Raw genomic sequence first — 14,478 nt, 5'->3', positions numbered from 1 at the left:
ACTAGGCTAGGCTAGGCTAGGCTAGGCTAGGCTAACGATGGCTCTGTAGTGTAGCTATCAATGGATAGGCGCTAAACAATACTCGGCAGAGGGAAGGGATCAGAGTGAGTGTTAAATGGTGAGGGAGTGATATGAAACAGCTGGGTGCAATCAGTGTTGTGCAATTAGTGAACCAGCTGTGTGCAATCAGTGATGTGAATGATGGGATATGTAGTCCAGGAAGATATGCAACAGTGTGAGTGCAAGAGTCAATGAAAATGGGAAGGGTGACCTCTGATGGTTAGCCGACGGAAGTTCATGGACCAGATTCGTGACAAGAGGATTTCAGCACTGCATTTCTCAGTGCTGCAAACACGTGTTATAGCCTAAATAGAAAGTCTGCATATGCTTGCTCCTGTTAATCGTTTATATTTTATATTAGTTCATGTTGCTTTTGTGCAATAATAACAATTTATTTGTTTTAGATATTTTAAGTTTAGATATTTCTATTTTGCGGGAGTCCCATGAATCATTTTATTCTCCCGCATCCCGCACACACAGGAGTGTCTACCCGCCCGCAGCAGCACTCGCCCATCTTGACCCGCGCCGCACTCTGTTGCGTCGGGTCTCGCGGGAGTGCAGGTCTCTAATCCACTGGCACTTGACTCAACAGTGCGTATGCTACATCATTTTTACAATCTCTAGATTATAAAACACTGCATTCTGTCAGCAATGTAACGCGGCCGTTACGTATAGAGACCTCGGCTTGTACAGGGTTTCTACAGACATGAAAAAGTTAAATTTAAGACTTTTTAAGACCTTTTTAATACCACCTTATAAGACCTAAACCTGTAATGGAAATACACATTTTATTACATACATGTAATATTTAATGTGTTTAAATTAAAAAGAAAACAAAATATCATTATATTTATTTCTACGATATACAGTGAACTTTTAATGTCAGCAGACAATATTCTATACAAAATATCCCTGCAAAATAACTGCATCACTGAGATTTTTGGTGGAGTAAACAATTTATTCTGAATCAATATTTTCATCAGTGTTCTATCAGCTTTTACATACTTAAATCTGCATATTTTAATTTACCTTTACAAAGGCCTATTTTTAACCAAATTATTACAATTTATCAATAAATTCAATATACACTATAGAGCTGCTACCAGTCAGATTAAATAATTTACACTGCAAATAACAATAATTACAACTGCAATAAATAATGTTATGAGATTAATGTTTTAAATGCATTTATGAATATACAAATAAGAAATGTTGAGGGGAAAATGCATACTTTTCAAAATACTTCTTAACTAAACTACCAGTAAGTGGCGGTAAGTCACTTTATGAGTGAGTCATTGAGTCATTCATTCAACTGATTGAGTGTGTTATCATGCTGGTATCTTAAGGACTTTCGTGGACAGCTGACTCCTAAAGTTTTTTATATTCTTCATATTCTGTGTGGTGGTCAGATAGAAATGAATCTTTTCCAATAAGTTTAAATTGAGTTTTACCTTTTATTTTACCTTTATAAAGACATTGTTTCTATAAGTGTGCATTATCTTTTGAGTCACATTCTTACATTTATTCAGTGAATAAGAATAATAAGACATTTGGGCTGCTACCAAGCAAATGAAATCAGTATCAACAAAATTCATCTTTGCAATCCAGACATAAGCTGCACCTCAAGTGGCATTTAGAAGTCTTTACACACTTTTTAATGCAGAACATGAATGCATTTAACCTGCTGTTACAAATGCATAAATAATTTGCTATATTAAACAAAAAATTGAATACTGATATTTGAAATGATTTTAAAAAACTATACTTTGAATGTGAAATTAAATGTGAAAGTGTGAAAATGTGAAATTAAAACCACCAGTAGGTGGCAGCAAGTCAGTGTTAATAAGTGAGTCATTGCGATTGAACCGAATCATTTAAACGGTTGATTCATTCAGGAACAAAACGCTGTCATGTTGCTCAAAGACGCAAAACAGCACTGTGGCTTTGTTTGGAATTATTTTTTGTTGGCGAAATAGTGCAAAAACAGGCAATATGGTGTCTAAAACGTAAGTCTCTTAATAAAACTTCTAGTTTATTGAACTGTTGTAAAAAAAAAAAATCAATATTACATTTGTATATGGTAATTTTTGGAGAGAAAAAAGGCACTCTTCCGTGTGAAATTGATTAACTATAAGTGCCCCCATGTCTTGAATTTGTGATCATTCTGAATGTATTTAAATAGACTGAATCATGCAGTGAAAGAGCGCACTGTAAATGCGCACGTGCACTAGACTTCATGTAATGCGTGCACTCTGTAGGTATTTTTTTATGTTTTTTTGCGTCTTGAGAATATTGAGCAAAATTACTCACTTGTCATGGTGTAACTTAACTATATCATGTTATGAATAAACTAAACATTGTGAATTTTTACCTCAGTGTGTTTCTTCTGAGTTTATGTTTGCTGTTATGCTCATTTGTTCTGAAGTCTCTCAGAAAGAGACAAACAGAGTGAGTCTCAGCGCGACCTTGTGTTCTGTATTCTGCTAACTTACTGCAATTCTCTCTGATGACGCAGTTAACTTACCGCGGGGAAGAAAAAATGTTCGGTCTGTTCAATGATTGTAAACAGTCATTAGGTCCGTCAGACTTAAGATATTTAGCGGTAAATGTGACCAAAAATATTTAAGACCCATCAAATCCAAATTTAAGACATTTTAAGGACCCGCGGACTCCCTGTTGTAACTATACTAATAATTAATACTATACTAATAACTAATAATTACTATTTTGAAAATTATAACGCGCTAAATTACTCGGTTACTAAAAAAGTAATCAAATTACAGTAACGTGCTACTAAGTAATGCGCTACTGTCCAACGCTGTGTATGAAGTATGTTGTTTAGTATGTCTCATGAAGTATAAAGCAAACAAACAGATGACAATAAGGCAAAGAGTAAGTAATGTGATTTTAAGGACTGGGTATTTTAATCTGATAAGCACTCAAATGTACACAAAAATGTGTGTTTTGTGTAGTGCTTTTATTAATCTGGTTTTCCCAAAAAATGTGAATTTACTGCTGTTTTTAATGCACTCTCGTGAATGCACAGGGGAACCAAGATCAAGATTGTCACCAAATAATAAATTTAGTTCAACAGAAAAAAATAAATAAATGTCATATGGCTTTTGGTGAGTAAATGATGACCAAATTTTCATTTCTGAGTGAACAATCACTTTATACTATTAGTTTTGACAATGCCTTAGACTATACTAGTATCCTAGTAGTACTGTAGGGATGTAATGAAATCTCACGTCCACGATATGATATTTATTGTGATATGTGATATAAAGAAGACTATTTGTGTATACTGTCTCAGTCTAAATTACATCCACACTGGTGTTTTAGGAAGCCAAACAAATTAGAATATAATACTAATAATAACAACAATGACATAATTCGCTGCATTCATTCACTGTGAACAGAGCCATTCTGAGACGCAGAAAACACCGGATCACGTGTACGCGCTTTGAAACCGGCCAGCGTAAACAGACTTGATGAAGGGATTAAGTCATATTTTGCTTTCGGTTTTAGTTTGTTTGACAGATACTGTACCAAAGCATAATGATTTAAAACACAACTTCAAAGACCTTTTATGTTAGAATAGAAGTTTAAATGGGCCACTCCACCGAATGGGTGCCATTTCTGTCCCCAGGACATTATTGGTACAAACATGCATAAAAATTAACTATAAAATACATTTTATTATTAAGCAAAGTGTCGTGCACATTAATCTAACTGCAAATTTAAAATATATAATTTAAAAAAATATAAAAAACTACCTAAAACACTGAAAATATAGCATTTGTACATGTCCCCAGTGTCTAACGCTACATTTTAACATTAAATATAATGTTTTTGTGTACCTCCATATCCCACCTGTGCTTTAACTACATTTATTTCAAAATAAATGTATAATATTTTGGATAAAATGCACATTTTAGTAGTGTCCCCAGGTTTTCACTCGGTCCTGTTACCCTAACACATTCCCCCCTCTAAAAAACTGGGAAAATTCCACAAGACACATTTTCAACATAATATTGCAACATCTGGATCTTCTGAAAGCAATGAAATTACCGAAAGCATGTGGTCTTATTTCCTTTTCTGTAAATTTGATGATATTGTAATGGTGGCTGGGAGCGTCATTATAAATATACTGTCATGTTGAATTATTTTTTAGATGTTACTTATTTATTTGAAAAAATACAAATATTTGGTGAATCACTATCATTTGCTGAGTATTCTCATAATATTATTATGTACTCCATGTGGCTAGATATATGTATTTGCTAATTTTATCCTAAAATCTCAATCCAGTTACTTTCAGTCCTGTTACTCATATATCCTATACTTATATATAGTAACTGAGTAAAAGTAACAGGAGTGAGTAATGTCATCAGATTTATTGATGTAAATATTAGGCTACATCCATATTAATCTAGATAAATTTGAAAATGCATCTTCTTCTCAATCTTCTCATCTTCTTTTGGCCTTCTATTTATTTTTATTTATTTTATTTTTATTTAGTCATTTAGCAGATGCTTTTATCCAAAGCGACTTGCAAATGAGGACAACAGAAGCAATCAATTGTAGTATTAAAACAACTAAAAACAGATCCAAAACTAAAAGCTAAAACTTTATAAATACTACTTATACACATTTTAAAAATAAAGAAATTAAATAAAAATGACAAGTGCATACAACAAAATTTCGAAACTTAACATTTAAATGAAAAACAAAAAATAAAGCTAAAAACAATTCAAAATATTAAAGACCAAAAGGAATAAGAGTATAATAATGATTCTAACATAACACTAAGCCAAACACCAAAAAAACAACTACATATGTGTATGTACAACCATACACACATACATGTGTGTATATGTGTATATATATATATATATATATATATACACACATACAAATTTATAAATTCAATAAATATATATTATTTCATTTCCATTTAGTTTGTTGAAGTATTAAAATAACTCAAATTAAATAATACTAAAACTTAATAAAATACCTATACAGACGTAATAAATTCAGACATAATTTAACAAAAATTAAAATAAATAACTAATACAAATCAAACGACAGTAGTTTATCAGTAATCCTAAAAAATAAAACTGCCAAACTTACATGATAAAAAACAACAACTTACTTAGACATAGTAATAAATGGTTATAAAAACTGAAACAGAAGTGAAACAAGTAGTAGGATACTAGGATTCTATCCACACTGAGACAATACTTTTGCCCAGAGAAAACCTATGGTTGTTCCTGCATTGTTGTTTTATATTACATTCCTGCAAGTATGACAGAAAATGTACTTGAAATTTCTGTCCTGCGGCAATTATGTATTAGACTCATATATGGAATGGCGTTTGAGTGCGAGCTGCGCTCTAAGAAAACAATATCCACAGAAAAACTGATAATATATTATTTGTTAAAGGGTTAGTTCACCCAAAATTAGCCCGTAAATTACTCACCCTCAAGTCATCCTAGGTGTATATGACTGTCTTCTTTCAGACGAATCCAGTCGGAGTTATATAAAAAATTTATCTTTCAAGTCGTTTCATGGCACTCAGCGGGTGTTGCATGCATCAGTCCAAAAGCACTTAATTAAAATGCACCCATCCATAAAAAAAAAGTGTCTCACACGGCTCCGGGGGGTGAACAAAGGCCGTCTGTAGCGAATCGATAAGTTTTTGTAAGAAAAATATCCATATTCAAAACGTAATAATCACTTTAATCTAGCTTGTGCTCACTGTTGTATACTGGAAGCAGTTCCGGGCAGATGCAAGTCAGTGCTGCACATGCGCCGGGGAGTCTCGTGAAAACCAATGTTTGTTAACAGGAGCAAAGGAAGCAACGTTTCCTTACTTTAGCAAAGGAAAACCAGTCTCCTCTTGGCTTATATCGAAATCTTCCAACATTCTTCTTTACAAATCCTTGTTTTGTACTTCTAATTAGTGACCGTTGTCTTGTTTTGATCTCTCCCCTGCGCTTCTGTGTGCATCACTTCTGAGCGGCGTATGCGCAAAGCCGACCTCCATACGTCATCCGCCCGGAACTGCTTACAGTGTACAACAGTGAGCGCAAGCTACATTAAACTGATTATTACGTTTTGAATATGGATATTTTTCTTACAAAAACGCATCAATTCGCTACAGAAGGCCTTGTTCATTATTTATATCTTATCTCATAACCCCTCCTCTACCCATAAACATAACCCTAACAAAAACCTCTGCAGACCACTAGATTTAAATAGAAGCATGATTTGGCCTTTTTTTAGCAGTGAGATCAGCTCACTAGTCAATGTTCAACACTTTCACTATATTGTTGCGGGCATTAATACCTCACATGTGTAGTCAAACCTGTATACTAATATAATGGATACTCATTCCTGTTACCCAGTTTTATTCCTGTTACTAAATTACATTTACAAATACATTTTTAAACATGCTTTTAAAAAGACATTAGAGTTTTGGTAACAGGACAGAGAAAAATGCATCCATCTTCCACTTCAAAATTGTGTAAAAAAAAATAGTTACCTGAGATGGACCAATATAGATTTTGAATAGTTAAATATGTGCATTACTAGATAGTGGGGAAAAAAAGTATTTAGTCAGCCACCAATTGTGCAAGTTCTCCCACTTAAAATGATGAGAGAGGCCTGTAATTTTCATCATAGGACCCATTCGGTGGAATGGCCCAAATACAGTATATTTTAAAAACAACACTTTATGTCCAGAAGACCTAAGAGTTTTCCCAGAACAAACTCCTAATTTGCTGCTTATTAATAGTTGGTAGTTGTTAGGTTTAGGTATGGGGTGGATTAAGGGATCTAAAATATGGTCACACAGAGTAAGACATTAATATGGGCTTCATAAGTACTAATAAACAGCTAATATGCTTGTAATATGCATGCTAATAAGCAAACAAGTTAATAGTTAAAATTTTTCCTTAAAATAAGTGTTATCGAATGTGGTAATCTTTATTTTATTGCTATAATGACACAACAAATATGAAAATGCTGGATTTGCTTAGAACATTACATGCTACTATACAGGTATGATTCTCACTGTTGTGTTTGTTATAGATCATTTGCTGACTCTTCTGTAGTATAAAATCTTCAGTACTTTAAATTAAATTTAAATTACTGGTCTCTTTTACCATTGTAAATGACATAAGAACTGCTTGAAGTTGCAGGTTGGCAAAAATGGTGATGATTCTGCTCCTCACAGACAAATAATTATTGGATGGGAACAAAATTAAATGGGTTAGTTTAGCCTATCAGTGTACTCCTGTAAGCTCTCACAGATGAAGACATGTCAGTCACTGTCCTTAATGCTGTTTTGTGACATTGATTGCCATTTCTTAATGGTCAAGATTTTAGCAGAACTGTTGAGTAGATGGTGCATTTGTCAGTGTCTTACCTGAACAGGAACATCTGATGCATACTCATAAATGAACAATTAAAATGTGTTGTACCAAAAGTTAAATAACTGTACTGTACTGAAATAAAGATTAAATAAAAATGTATTAACATGAATTTATATTTAATTTAGTAATTCCTCTGCGTACCACTAGAGGGAGATTGAGTACCACTAGTGCTACTCGTACCACACTTTAAATTGTACTGACATTTGCGATTATATGATATTCAGAAAACACGAACAGAGTATGTTATCTTTGAGACTATTATACAATTAAAAAATATAACAAACCTAATGGATTTGAAAACGGTAAAACTCAACTGTTTAATTCTAGGGGAGTTGGAAAATTAGCCTATTTTCAAAAATAGTGGAGTGTTCCTTTAAAGTAAGCTGTCTCAGTTATTATATATACAGGAATGAAAGTATATCTTTAAAGTATTTCCTTTTTTTAGTCATTTTATGTTTAAATGCATAGGTGTCTACAATTCTGGTGGTTGAAAGGCCATGTGGACTAGCTATCACAGATTAACATATGCAGGAAATCACTATTTCTTTGCTTCACCAAACAGTTGGACAAATACATGTAAAATATATCAAAAATGTGGTAACTACAATAAGGTTTCATTTGTTAACATTAGTTAACTATGTTAATTAACATGAATTTAGAATAAAAAATACTTCTACAGCATTTATTAATCTTAATTTTAATTACAACATTTAATAACAAATTAAAATCAAAAGTTGTATTTGAAAACATTAATGCACATTGAACTAACATAAACAATGATTTATTAATAAAAATTTTATTAACTAACATTAACAAAGATTAATAAATACTGTAACAAATGTTGCTCATTTTTTTAGTTCATGTTAGTTGATACATTAACTACTGGTCACTAATGAAAACTTGTAAAGTGTTACCAAAAACGTTTCTTTCCAGTTTATTTTTAAAATTAAGAAGGAAATATGTTGAATTCTCTGAAGCCTTAACAACCTCTGGGAAAACGTTATTGCTTTAAAACTATATTTTAAAAAATTATAATTAATATATATTTTACAGATATTCATCTATTCAAGTGCAATTTGACTTGTAAAGGCTCTATAGTAGTGGTGAGTATTTCTGTTAATATACTGAAAGTGTTTTCGATTGTTTTTTTTTGTTTGTTTGTTTGTTTTTAACTTTCAATATTCCTCTATGCAAAATTAAACTTATTTCATTCTATTTTTCTGTCTCCCTCTCTAGTGAATATGGCAGTGTAAAGGGTGCTTGGTAGCAGTTTCAAGTAGATTGGCACGACTAAACCATTATAAACTCAAACATCCACACTTTGGACGTACAAGCCATTATCCATGAACGTAGTCAGAATGCCCATGCACATTTAAGACAAGGAATGCTTTAATTGTACATCAAAGAAGAGTGCATTCTACACAAGTTAGGCAGACACTAAAATAATTGTCTACATTCAGCTGCCACTTATGTTCATGCAAGAACTTAGCAAATGAAAGGGAGTACTTTATTCATATCAACTCTCATCTGAAGAAAAATGAAAATGTTAGTTGTATGCTTGCTGGTTGTAGTTTTCACACCTGTATTTATGGAACCTTTAAAGCTCACAAGAGTCGCAGACATACACCTCACACTCTAGCTGATTTTAAACCAGGTATAGTGAGAACAAATACAGTAGCATCTCTGCCATTAGATCATTCACTTCCCGTCTGGATTAGGAATGTATAGAGGAGGACTCATCTGGTACAGCCCTGGATTGGAATAATGAGGACAAGGCACTCTCAAGTGCAATTGAACAGCAGCTTGCAGGAGCCTTACTGAAGTTGGAATATTTGGTTCATGTGCCCCTTGGCACCTCTAGGAAAAAACACAAACTTTGTGGTGTGTATTGGATATTAACAAACCTTCCACCAGGCTCTCACTCATCTTTATCATCTATTTATCTTGCCATACTTTGCAAAAGTGATGATGTAAAAACATATGGTTATGACAAAGTTTTGGAACCTCTTCTGAAAGATCTTAAAACTCTGGAGGACCATGGTGTGTAGGTCCCTTTATCAGGTACATCTCTTAAAGGTACGGTGTATAGTGTTGTGGCCGATAACTTAGGAGCGCACGGTATTGCTGAAAAAAAAAGTTTAGAAGCTTTATGAATCTTTTGTTTTGAATCATTGGTTAGGATCGCGTATTAAACTGCCAAACTCCCATGAACTATTGAAGTTTCAAAACACTTATGACGTAACAAAGCCTTGTTTACTGAAATCATGTGATTTTGGCACTCTGAACCACTGATTCGAAACAAAAGATTCGTAAAGCTTTGAAGCTTCATGAAGCAGTGTTTTAAAATCTTATTAATAATAATTATTTTATTACTTAATAATCATTGTGGAATAAAGTCGCTATTTTGTTATCTTTGGCGCACAAAAAGTATTCTCGTCGCTTTATAATATTAAGGTTGAACTACTGTAGTCACATAAACTGCTTTAAATGGGTTATTTAGTAGCTTTCTGGGCATTGAAAAAAGGGAGTGTTCTTGCTGGCGATGCAGGCCATTGTAGCATCTGGACCAATCAGACACACCATTTTTCATTTGATTTAACAAATCAATTATTCATTAGATTAACAAACATTCACAGACCCCTCACCCAATAAGCATACTGGGTGCCAAGTTGTCTGTGAACGAGGCCCAGGACCCTGGTTACCATGGCAACCCTGACACCAGATAGATTTTACGACCTAATGGCATGTTGAGAGTCCTCCCCCTCTCACTGCATGTTCCATAGGAAGAGGCACAATGCACAGTAGAAATGGACTTTTCTCTAATTAATCCATAGGAAAACCTTTCTTTGAATGAACACACATATCCTTCAGGTCATCGTGTATGTTGTCTTTGAGATTTTATACTGTTTTATGCAGGCTTATGATCGAAACACTCATTCCTGTCATCTTGCCTATATGTAATCCTACCATGTTTAGTATCTATGAATTCACCTTCTGATGATCTAAAAGAGCGTGTATATTATATGTTGGTACATAGGCAATATATTAGTGTTCTTAGAATCATTAGTAATTTCGATTCAAGTTCCATATGCAAATTACCATGCTTTCACACAACTAAATATTTATAATTAATTATAACTAGTTATGATTAATTATTCATATTTAACTTATGAGCTGATTCGCTACACCATACTGATCCATCTGATTTTATCAAAAATATCTTAATTTGAGTTCCGAAGATGAACGAAGGTCTTATGGGTGTAGAACGGCATGAGGGTGAGTAATAAATTACATAATAAACATTTTTGGGTGAACTAACCCTTTAAGTCTGGCCTTGAAGAGATACAAAGTCATTGTCTTGTGCATGCTGACATAACTTATTTCAAGAGCTCTGTCTTATATGGACGTCACTTCCTGTTTGTTGCTGCCATGTGTTTTGAGTTTGAGCTCCGTCAATTCTTTATCATCTATTTTTTATCTTAAAATCAATTTTATACAACATAATTTCCATTTCTATAACGTGTGAATATATCCCCTATCGTATTTGTACAACAAAAACAATCAGAGCGCCTTATCACTAGTTCTATTTTGATTTCCCAAGTCCGCTATTAGCATATAGTCCATTAGCATCACCAGCGTGGTTGCCGCTAATCTCGCTTACATTGCTAATACTCTATTCACACACATTACCATTGTTTTACTCACTGTTACTTGCTTTAACGGCGGATGTCTGGGGTAAGTATACAGCGTGCTGCTAACTCTCCCACCACCTCTACTCTGTGTGTTTCTCTGCACAGGCCTGGTACACCCAGGACGCGATCTTCCCAGATGTCCTTCACTCTAGTGCCGGGACACCACGGACCCTGGGTGCACCCGCAGCGAAAGATGCGAGCCAGGCCCCGGGCAATGACCTCTCCCCCTCCGCCGCCTCCGGTCTTCGAGATCTCCACCCGGAACCGCTTCGTTCCCCTCCGCGAGATGGAACGCGACGATGTGATCGTCGGAGACTCCATCGTCCGTCACGTCCGTGCTACGTTAGCTGGAGGTAACGTGCACACTCACTGTTTCCCTGGTGCTCGTGTTCTTGATGTTTCTGTGCAGATACCCACGATCCTAAAGGGCGACGAGAGCCCCGGAGCGGTCGTGCATCATGCCGGGGTTAACAACACCAAGATGCGGCACTGAAGAGGGACTTCAGGAGCCTGATCGAGACGGTGCGCAGCACATTGCCCGCGATGAGGATCATCGTGTCAGGACCGCTTCCGATGTATCGACGAGGACACGAAAGGTTCAATAGACTTTCTGTAAAGAACAGAAACTGCTCTTTGTTAATAATTGGAATCTTTTCTGGGAGCATCCTAGGCTTTTTCGTGTTGATGGCCTGCACCCCAGCAGAGTCGAAGCAGAACTCCTGTCGGACAACATCTCCAGGACACTACGCTCCATATGACTAGTAAAGCCAATTCAAAAGTAACTGCTATGATGACTTTTGTTCTACCCGTTTAAATGATAGAAGTACTTGCACTGTCCAATCTATAAAGACTGTGTCTGTTCCCCGAATAGTGAGGTCAAAATATAAATTTAATGCAGGATCTAGAAAAAATCTGATCGTGATTAAACCAGAAAAAATTTAAACAAATGAACAAAAACAATTTTTAAACATTCCTAGTAAGATTAATCCTAGTGATTTACCTGTTAGTTCCACTGTCAATCCTACTAGAAATTAATGTGCTTTACAGTCACTCCATGGTCTTCTGTAAATATGTTGCATCGTTTTAATTATTCTGCATTAAAATACTAGATATAGTCATTCATCGAAGTATGCCTATTTTAGTGTTATTATGAAGACTGTTCATATTGCTGCCAGAGGTTTGATGAATACATATATTATTGCAGTTGTTGAGAATATAAGAAATGGCTGATGAAGTTGCAAAGGTGGTTTCATTTAAGTCCATGACGAGGTCAATATGTAGTATATATAGACTTAAGTCCGATTCAGGTGTTTCCTCTTAACGATGGCATGCCCTTTGTTGGATGATGTACTAGACGAGGAAGTGTTAATACTCAGACGAGCATTCAGGCATGAAATAGTCTTCCAGGACAGGTCAGACCCGTTGGCCTTTGCAGATGAATTCCTAAACGTTAGATCACTCTCACCCAAAGCAGTTATTGTAAATGAAATGATCACAGATAATAGTATTGATGTACTCTGCTTGACTGAAACCTGGTGATTATATTGGTCTAAATTAGTCTACTCCACCAAGCTACTGTTATAAGCATGAGACCCGTCAGACTGGTCGTGGCGGTGGTGTTGCAACAATATATAGTGATATTCTCAATGTTACTCAGAAGACAGGATACAGGTTTAACTAATTTGAAATACTAATGCTTAATGTTACACTGTCAGATATGCAAAAGAAATCTATCGTATCTCTTGCTCTGGCTACTGTGTATAGACCACCAGGGCCGTATACAGATTTCCTCAAATAATTTGCAGATTTCCTCTCAGCGTTAATTGTCGGAGATATTAACATTCACGTTGATAATACAAATGATGCATTAGGACTTGCGGTTACTGACCTAATAAACTCTTTTGGAGTCAAGCAAAACGTCACCGGGCCCACTCATCGCTTCAATCATATGCTAGATTTAATTATATCGCATAGAATTGATCTTACTGATATAGATATCGTACCTCAAAGCGATGATGTTACTGACCATTTCCTTGTATCGTGCATGCTGCGTATTACTAATATTAACTATATGGCTCCGCGTTATCGTCCGGGCAGAACTATTGTTCCAGCCACCAAAGACAGATTCACAAATAACCTGCCTGATTTATCTCAACTGCTTTGTGTATCCATAAATACATATGGAATAGACGAAATGACTAGCAACATGGGCACTATCTTCTCTTATAAATTAGAAGCTGTTTCCCCCATCAAATTGAAAAAGGTTATAGAGAAAAACGTATTGCGCCATGGTACAACAGTAATACCCATTCTCTCAAGAAAAAAACTCGTAGTCTTGAGCGCAAATGGAGAAAAACTAACTTGGAAGTTTTTAGAATTGCGTGGAAAAACAGTATGTCCAGCTATAGACAGGCTCTAAAAGCTGTGCGCCATGGTACAACAGTAATACCCATTCTCTCAAGAAAGATAAAACTTAACTTAAAAATGAACTTGAAAGTTTTTAGAATTGTGCCGAAAAACAGTATGTCCAGCTATAGACAGGCTCTAAAAGCTGCCAGGGCCGAGCATATCCACAAACTCATAGAAAATAACCAAAACAATCCAAGGTTTTTATTTAACACAGTGGCTAGATTAACAAATAACCAGACGCCACCCGATCTAAATATTCCCTCACAGTTTAATAGTAATGACTTCATGAATTTCTTCACTGATAAAATAGATAACATCAGAAATACAATAACAAAAGTAGATTCTACAGCGTATAATACTTTAGCTTCATTCATCGCATCAAAAGATTAACTGCAGTGCTTTAACAACTTTAGGAAAGGAAGAGCTAAATAAACTTATAACTGCATCTAAACCAACAACATGCCTGTTAGATCCTGTACCCACTAAATTACTAAAAGAGTTGTTACCTGTAGCAGAAGAACCACTTCTCTATATTATTAACTTGTCGTTGTATTTAGGTCATGTCCCAAAACCATTCAAGCTGGTGGTTATTAAGCCTCTTATTAAGAAACCACAACTAGATCCTAGTGAACTGGCAAATAACAGACCCATTTCAAATCTTCCTTTTATGTCTAAAATCTTTAGAAAAAGTTGTGTCTGCTCAATTGTGCTCCTTCCTCCAAAAAAAGATCTCTATGAAGAATTTCAGTCAGGTTTCAGGCCCCACCATAGCACAGAAACTGCACTTGTTAAAATTACAAATGACTTGCTTCTTGCGTCAGACCAAGGACCCTGTGACCCTGTGTCTCATTGCTAGTTTTACTTGATCTTAATGCTGC

This window comes from Sinocyclocheilus grahami, unplaced genomic scaffold (genome assembly GCF_001515645.1).
Source record: "Sinocyclocheilus grahami isolate Dianchi unplaced genomic scaffold, SAMN03320097.WGS_v1.1 scaffold431.1, whole genome shotgun sequence".
Classification (NCBI taxonomy): domain Eukaryota; kingdom Metazoa; phylum Chordata; class Actinopteri; order Cypriniformes; family Cyprinidae; genus Sinocyclocheilus; species Sinocyclocheilus grahami.
The sequence above is the reverse complement of the archived record's forward strand: the minus strand, read 5'-3'. Positions refer to the sequence as shown.